Here is an 8,783-nt window from a genome sequence, read left to right on the forward strand (position 1 = left end):
ATCTGGTTCCCATTCCCCCACCCACCCCTTCCCTCTGCGCTCCCCCTTCCCGCTCCTTAAAAATTCAGAAGATCTTCGACGGAGAAAGAAGCCCGCCCAGCACGGGGCGGAATGAACTTCAGTTTCTCAAGCTTGTAGAAACGCGCCCCCCTCCGGCTGCCGATGTTCCCTTGCCCCCGCCTCCTCATAAGGAGAGCCTTTGAGCTCAGTCTGCCCTCCTTCTTCCCCGCTCCCCCAAACCAAAATCCAGCTCACTCAGACCAGACTTTGATCCTCAGGCTTTGCAAGAAGAGGCAGGGAAGCCCCGGATCCGCCGCCCCAGGTGATCCCCCCACCCGCCCCCCCCCCCATTACTACCTCCAGAAGCTGCCAAGCCTACAAAACCGGATGAAACCGTCTCACTCGCTGCCTGTGCCAAGAATCCCCAGGCATCTGATTAAGCCTGTCTTTTTTTTTTTCCCCAAAAGAAAAGGTCTTCTCTAACCAATAAACAAGCCTCTTTTCCCAGCACGGGAAGGATCGAACTAAGGAGGGCAGAGGCGGGCCGGGGGGGAGGGGGCGCGACCCGGAACGAGGGGCCAGGACTCCGGGTCCGGGACGGGGGCGCGCGCCCCCGCCCCGGGCCTCAGGCCGCCGGGCTGGTGAGCTCCGCCGGCAGTGGCGGGGCCGCCGGGAGCGCCGCGTTACGCTGGCGGAGGGGAGGTGGAACGGCCCCGTTACCTGGAAGACGAAGGCAGCCCCAGGCCGGAATCTCATCTCCGCCGAGCCCCCCCGGCCCGCCCCCACGGCCCGAATCCGACTGAACGCGTCCAGCGCCGCGGAGCGCGGGGCCGGAGCCCCGGGAGGCGCTCGCAGCTCCCCGAGCCCGGGCGCGGGTCGGTGCCCCGCGCCGCCGCTCGCAGAGGCGCCCGCAGAAAAGGCACGGAAAGCAGCAGCCTAGTCCAGAAATGGCGACGCGCGGAGTCTCTGCCTCTCCGCAAAAGGGGCCGGGGCGGCGGGGGGCGCGGGGCCCGGGCGGGGTGGAGGGACGCGGAGGACGCGGACGCCCCGGGCTCGGGCCGCTCCTGCTCGCAGACTGAGCCTCGGCCAGCGCTCAGGGGCCCTAAGCGCGGACCAGTGGCTGGGAGGGGAAGAGAGGAGGGGGAGAAGAGAGGTGGGAGGAGAGGATGGGGCAGGGGGAGAGGCGGGGGAGGGGCAGGAGGGGAGGGGGCAACAGGGGCACGCCGCCAACCTCATCCCAAAGCCTTGCACACTCACAGCCCGACTCACATCCATAACAACGACAACGATGTGCTCCCCGGGGGGGATCTGCCCCCTCTCCGCCCCCGCCGCAGCCGCCACTTGCAGAAGTCTCTGCTCGGGGGCCCCTGCTACCCCGCTGGGGAGGGGGCTCGCGCGCAGGGAGCTCAGGGCAGCCGGGGCAAGCCCCCCGGAGCGCTGGGCGCCGGGCCCGCCGCTCTCCTCCGCAGCCGCCCGGAGCGCGCCCCGAAATAGCCGGCCTGCCAACTTCAAAGGACCGCCCGGCACATCAAAGCGCGCGGGCCGCCCAGTCGCCGCGGCCTCCGCACTCACCATTGATCCGCACGCGCGCTCCGCGGCGAGACTTCGCTGGTGCCCCGGGCAGGGCCCCGGCCCCGAACCCCGGATCGGCTCGCAGCGGCAGCCCCGGGCCCCCCCGGGCCGGTCCCAGCGTCGGGGAACATGGGGAGTCGCGCGGCAGGGGAGGGGGGTGAGGGGAAACAATCCCGGATTAGTGCGAGATCTACCGGAGAGGGAGGGGGAAGCGGCGCGCCCCGCCGCCCCTTTTATGCAAAAGATCCGAGTGGGCCTCCGCCCCCGCTGCGGCCGCCCCCGGCCCCACCGGCCCCCGCCCGGCCCAGCTTTCAACACAGGTCCTGTTTCCAGCAGTCACTCCGCGCACCAAATGTCCTCCGGGCGCTTCCAACAAAAACTGCGCTGTGGATTTAACTGTGCACTTCAAAGGCTCGAGCCGAGCGCACGGTCCTGAAAGGGAGGTACGCGCCGGCCGCACCCCGGGCCGACCCCCGTGGCCCCGCCGCCCCTCCTGGGGGCCGTCAGGGTCGCACCGCCCCTCCTGGCCAGATCTCGCCCGGCTGGACCCCCTCCCGCCCCCAGCGCCCGCAACGCCGCTTGGCGCGACCTCGCCCCCTGTCCCAGGGGGGCTTCCTTTGAAGCGGCTCTGCTGGGGCGGTGCCTCCACCCCCACCTTTTACAGCGGGGCTTTCAGCGGGGAAGACGGGCGCCTCGGACGCCGGGCGGTCCCGAAATCCATTGCTATGAAGGGTTATTTTTATTTCCCGACTCTCGGGTTATTACTGAGTTGCCAGGACCTTATCAAAGCGCAGCGGGCTCCAGCCGACTCCCCCGGGCCGGGCTCGGGGAGTCAGTGATCCCGCCGCGCCAATCACAGCCGCGCTCAGCCGGCCCGCGCCGCCCGGCTTAAAGGGACAGCGCCGGGCGCCCGCCCGCGCCGAGCCGGCCCGCCCCAGCCGCACGCTCCGCTCCCTGTTAACCGGTCCCCGCCGTCCTCCGCCCCCCGCCAGGCCCCGCCGCCCCAGTTCCGATTCAGTCTTTAAAGTTCTCTGGCCTCTTTGCTCTTCTTCTCTTGCTGCCTGTCAGTCCTCCCAGCGCTCTGGAAGCAACAGTTTATTGTAGCATTCTGTCGTCGCAAGAACTGCAAGCAAGCAGAATTTTTTTTTTTTTTTCTATCATCAAACACTTTCCCATCTCTATTCAAGTTTCCCTGGGAATCTGGGCTTGGAGGATCTTGAAAAAGGAGTTATTACCCTGAGATCGACAGGCCAAGTGTCATAGGGCGAACGCGGGCCGGGAAGCAGAAAGTCGTGTGCGTGCTGATGCAGGCACCGTACCTGCGTGCGAGTTAGGACCACAGGGCAGTGTGTGAGTTTGTGGACGTGTGAATGGGGGTGTGACTCTGCCAGCACAGGCCTGAGTGCTGAAGATGGGATCCGACACCTCGTGAGAAAGCATGCCTCGATTCCCTGAAGATTTAACCCCAGCTTCCCAACCTGGCCATCAGAACCGTCCTTAGCGCACAGCCACCTACCACCTTTCCACAACAACCGCACACCCAACACTTTCCTGCAAGCATCCCCCACCCTCCCGTGTTACATATTAAACAGACATGTGATGTCTTTTTTTCCCCTCCACCCGCAGTTTTAATGTATCGAAAACTCCTCACCCCACTGTCACCTTTGAACCCCTGCTCACATTCCCCCAATTACGTTTATGAGGCGCAACCTTCTCTCCTCACTTAATGCAACAAGAAAATATGCCACAAACCTAGGACATTATTTATCTACTCATCTATTGTTATAGAATGACCCCTCCTATGACAAACTAATAATTAACTTCTTCTCCTCTTAAACAACATAAAGGTGTAAACCAAATTTGTTCCAGAAATGAAAGGAAGAGCCCAGCCCCAGCAGAGCTGTGGAAGGCTTGGGCTCTCCAATCTAGTCTCTTTTTCTTTATCTGCTTTCTTCTGGAACTTAGAGGATGACAACCCCTTTTCAATGCAGAGGTGCCTCTGACCTGTCCTTAGGCGTTCAGAACTTTGAAACATGCAAGAAGTATGGAAGGGTAGGGAAAGACAGGGAAGATACACCCCCCGTGGTCTGCCGGGACAGGGCGAGCTGCAGGGGCTGTGCTCAACCACCCCGGCCTCTGGGGCTGTGACAAGGGACTAGAGGCCTTGTTCAGCTCCCGGGTGCCAAGGCGGGTGGCATCTCCCTCCCCAACACCTGCTTCTCTGTGTCCATGGTCTGCCCTTCTGGGCTCACCTCCCCAGGAGGCCAGGCTGGCATAAAGCCAGCAGTCCAGGCCATGGAATACAGCCACCTCAGGGCAAACCGGGGAGACCAGTGAGAGTGTGGCCCGATGACTCATCTTTGCCTTGGGACAGCTGCTGGGTATGAGCAAACTGGAAGCCAGTCCACTGCAGACGGCTCCTCTCTAACAGTTCGGCCTTTGGGAAGGCTGGTACGTGGGACCCATGCCAAGGGCATGTCCACCCCCCTCAGGGACCCAGGAGAGCCAGAAGCAAAGCTGTCCCTGTGGTTCCAGGGAGTCTTTAGGCCCCGGAGGGTGTTATTACAGGAGCAAAAGTATATACAGAAGGGGATGAATTGCCACAGAAGCGTCTACAATATAAACAGCACAGTGTGTGTGTATGTACGTGCACACACACACAACACACACACACATATGCATGTGTGGGGGGAGGGGAGACCGAAAAATCAAAACTTCCAAAATCAAAATAAACCATGATCAGAAAGAGGAGGCTTTAAGAAAGGAAGTGGAAACTTGGTCTTCACGGGTGGCTTCTTTCCTCCACCCCCAGCTGTCTCCACTGACACTTCACTGTCCCCCAGCCAGCCCTGATCATCCTGGCCCTGCTCCCTCATTATCTCAGGGCTGCAGCAGCCACAGGGAGGGACTGGAAAGGGGGATGCAGGAGTCAGGCCTAGTTCAGGTTAGATTGTCTCACTAATGACCACTCAGAGAGCCTGGGTTCTAGAACAGGTGCTTGGTCACCTTGGGCCAATGACTCCTTCTCCATCTCACTCCTTCTCCCCATGCCCCCACTTCATATCTGGTGATACATTGCCCATCCAGCAGGAGGCTGGGCTGGGAGAAGCCAGGAGCCCTCTGGAGCCTCCAGGTCTTTGACAACTTGTAGATAATATTTCTGGAGGAGAATCCAAAGTCCTTTGCCTACACCCAGCCCCTTTCTCAAGATAGCACAGTTTTCCATTTTCCCCTTCTCGCTGGCAGCAGCGATATCATGTGACTTGTAATCCTGCATGGTTGCCTGGAAACTGTAAAGCAAGGTGATGGATTTCTGCACATGCTCACTCTCCCCCCTCCTTTAAAGAAAAACCCTACAGAGAATAAACAGTCCACTTTGCCTAAGTGCAGACAAGTTTAATAAAGCAGAGAGTAATTCTTTTCTGGAATTATGTACTGAGCTGTAATCCTAGAATCCCAGAAAACGAGGACTCGGCACTCCTGAGAGGCATCTGGCCAGGTCTCCAACCTTTAGCCAGCCTTGCGAGTCCCCCTAGAGGGGAGGTTACAACAGCGGTGGCTTCCAGGGAGCTCAGACCCCAAGCATCACTCACTAAATTTCAGTGACTTTGTCTTTTATTTCTTTGGAAAAGTGCCACTTTAGACAATGTATCTTTGTTTAGGGAGAAAGGTAGAGAGAGACACAGGTAACCTTTCCTAAGACCACAGGTCGCCTAACCACTCTTGAGTCCCCAGGTGTTCACCTGTAGGATGGAGGACACACCCCTCAAAAGGCTGCTGTAAGGATAAGCAGTAAGGTAAACGTCCAGCATGGTGCTTGACACACAGTAGGTGCTCAAAATATGGTGGTTATTTTTGCGTAGTCACCGTGTTCCCTCAATAGTCTGTTAGCTATCCTGGGAAGAAAGTTCCCAACTCCAAAGCAAAGACGCCCACTGATTAGAAGCCCCACTCCTGAGGGTGGGAGCCTGAAAGCTGACCAAGGAGGTCCTGCAGAAGTGAGTGCCCATGACTGCCATCTTCCCTGCAGAGAAAAACGGGAGTTGGGAGGCAAAGGGGGCTGTGCCTTTCTGCCACTTTAGGGAGCATGGACTTTAACAAAGCCCAAGAGGAGGAAGAGAATACTCTGATTTCTCTTCCAATCGTACAAATAGTTCACCTTTTACTAAAGAGGAAGAGTGGAGAGAAATCGGACTCAACTTCCGGTCATTCTGCCTCCCTACTTCCTCCCCCCTTTGCAGACAAGGGACCCAGAATGTCAAGGTGGAGATTTTGAAGCCACAAGTGAAAAAGTGAAGTTTTCCTGAAAAAGTCTATCCCTAGATGTGTCGGGGAAAACTTATTTGTTAATAAACTGATTATCTTTGGTATGTTAAATTTAAAACACGGTTAAGTTAAACAATAATTTTTAAAGTCCTGATCTGATTTACTGTCAAGTGCGTTTTACAAATGTCTGGGTTTTTCGGCATCTCACCATTCATCATCTTGGAGTTGGGCTTTTCGGCCTGAGCTTGTAACCAGAAGAGACCATCAATATTACAACAAATCCAGAAAGCGGTTCTGATCTTTAAAGTTATCTTCCCCATTGTGTCAGGCAGACACATATAAAAAAAAGGTTTTCAGAAAAGGAAGTAAAAAATAAGAAAAAGAAACCCCGAAGTCAGCATTCCAGCTAGCAACACATGAGACTTTGCTAATAAATGGGTCTGTTCCTAAGCTCTCTCGTAGATGTTTTTTTCCTCCTGCTCCTGACATCTCATTTTGCTCGTTTTTAACAACTTCTGGAAAGTGAAGGTTTGCCAAGTGAAGGTTTGGAAATCAGTTCCTTTATTCTTTCGTGTCAGTGTTTCTCGATTTGCTTTGAGCATTTCTGCTGACTAAGTGCTTTTGCAGGCTCCAAAGGATTTGTCACAGTGGGCCAGGATGCTAGGCAGAGGCCCAGGCCAGCCCAGGACACCTGGAGAGGTTCTAGACTCTGCTCCCTATTATAGAACCTTCCGCAGGTCAAGTCCTCAACCGCTGCTTTATTATGTAACCTGAAGTGGCAATATCCGTATCTCCTGCCTGTTGACTGGCAAACTTCTTTCGAGAGGAGTCTACACTCGCTGTCTACACTTCTCTCATTGTCTCCTCAACCCAAGACAGTGTCTCTTCCTGGAAAACCATTTTCAGCCAGGCAAACGACATTCTAATTGTTAAGTCACACCGGCCCACTTTTACCTGTGAGTGGCGTGGCTTATTTGCAGCTGTCTCTCCTTTTCAATCCCTCTCCGGTATCTGATAAGATTTTTTGACAATGATCTCACCATCCCCAGCTGCCTCAGTTTAGGAACCTGGGCCACGTCTACACTCTTCCATCCCCAGTCACTCAGCCTTGTAGCTTCTCCTGCCTAAAAATCTCCTCATATCACCGCTTTCTCCACATATTCACAACCACGACGGCGGCTCTGGCCCGTGCCAGGAACAGCAAAATGTTCTAGCTCCACTCCCTGCCTGCAGTTAATGGCCACCGGCCCCTGGGACCCCTCCCTTACACGTCGCTACCACAGAGAGCGTTCTGCAATTTAAAATTGTCCACACCATTCCCGGCTTCAGGTCCTCACCTGGCCGCACAGAACCTTCAGAACAAGGCCCAAAGCCCTGTGCATGGTGGGCAAGATGGTTGGCTCTGGCCAGTCTGCAGCCCTATCTCCTGCTGCCACTCCACACCCCTCCCGAGGGCAGGCCCCCGTGGCGGCCCCCATCGTCCATTCCTCTGCACCTTTCTACTTCTTCATTCCTCCTCTGCCTCATCCCCGTGGGACCGGGGTGGAGGATGGGGGCTCTTTTTCCTAACTCAGAGCACCTGGGGGAATGAGAGTAGCTCCAGGATTAAAATGCGCTCCCCAAAGTCGCAGGGGTGAGGGGCTAATTCTCTGAATGATGATGATCTTTGTAAAGCCAGGCTCAGAATCCCTGTCAACGAACTTACATAAAGTTCCTGAACGGGGTGGCCCAGAATAACCTTGGAGAAGTCTTTTCTGTTCTTTGACGGCCATTTTAATGGCGGGGTATCGTGAGAGTGTGTCCCCTGAACAAACAAGGAGAAGTTGTCTGCACATCAGATATGGCTGAACACATTTCACGATTTTCTTAGCAAAATCGTATCTCAAACACACATTAAAATGTGTGGGTTGAGCTTCACCTAATGTTCTCTTGATACTGTCCCCTATGACTTTTGAGCCTTGAAAAAGATACTGTAATTATTGAAACCGTGAAATCTGATCATCTCAATGAATCACCCCAAAACTTAAGGAATGTTAGAAAAAAATGAAGTGGAATAAACGAGCCTCGAGCTAGCCCCAGCTCTTCCGACAGGAAAGTCTGAAGCAAGATGCCACCACCTGCGACAAGGTGAGGAGGCAGGAAGGTCGGACTTTTAGCTGATGATGTCATTTTCCCTCCCCCTGAACTGAGTATTTCTTGTTGGCAGAACTGAGTATTTTTTTTCCCCCCCAAAGATCAATTTCTTCCATGCATTAACCCTGCCTTTTGTAAAACTTTTCACCTGACTCCATTAATTCACAAATCACGAAATGATAAAGATCCGGGGGTCTGATTTGGGGGGGGTCAAAAAATACGGTCACAAAAAATGAGGGGCTTCCTCCCATTTCCTTTCTCTAGTCCAAGGTGGGCAAAGGCCAGGAAAACAGCGGGCAGGTGCGAAGGGCAGGTGCGAGACAGAAGCCCACGGAGCGGGGTGGAGGGGGGCGGAGGTGTCAGCCTCTTCCTGGTGGCAGCCCAGGGGGTGCCTTGGAGAAGCCCTCAGCTTCAGGGCAGCATCCAGAGGCCAGGAGATGCTCGGCCACCCAGGAAGGGGGTGTGGGGCACGGAATGCCCTCGAGGCCTCGCCCCCGTACCCCGCTTTCTCAGGTGGCCGCCCACTCTGTGCAGGTCCAGCCGCTGCTTCCTCCGGACCTGGCTCTTGTCTTACAGCCGTGACCTCCCAGCCCTCACCCTGAGCTCTGACCTTTTCCACCCCCACAAAGGCGCCTTCCTTTCCCCTCTCCAGCCACCCCCCAGGGGGTCCCTCCTCTGAATTTTCCTGTGAAAAAGGTGTCAGCTTTAAACTCTACAAGACAATGGAGGGTCCTGCGTGGGTCCTTAGGACCGTGAGCTCTGCCCAGAAGAGGGGCCTTTTCCACCAGAGCCAGGATGGCACCTGGCCCCAA

The 8,783-nt window shown here is 56.0% G+C and overlaps 1 protein-coding gene across 1 annotated transcript in view; it reads right to left on the bottom strand.

The window, feature by feature from the left end:
* The window catches only part of AXIN2 (axin 2), a 29,303-nt gene extending 28,272 nt beyond the window's left edge, over positions 1-1,031 (bottom strand). The window contains 1 exon segment of the mRNA XM_039859236.1: positions 721-1,031. The gene's annotated coding sequence lies outside the window, so the exon portion shown is untranslated.
* Between the last annotated feature and the right edge of the window lie 7,752 nt (positions 1,032-8,783).

This window comes from Pteropus medius, unplaced genomic scaffold (assembly GCF_902729225.1).
Source record: "Pteropus medius unplaced genomic scaffold, Ma_sr-lr_union100, whole genome shotgun sequence".
NCBI lineage: Eukaryota > Metazoa > Chordata > Mammalia > Chiroptera > Pteropodidae > Pteropus > Pteropus medius.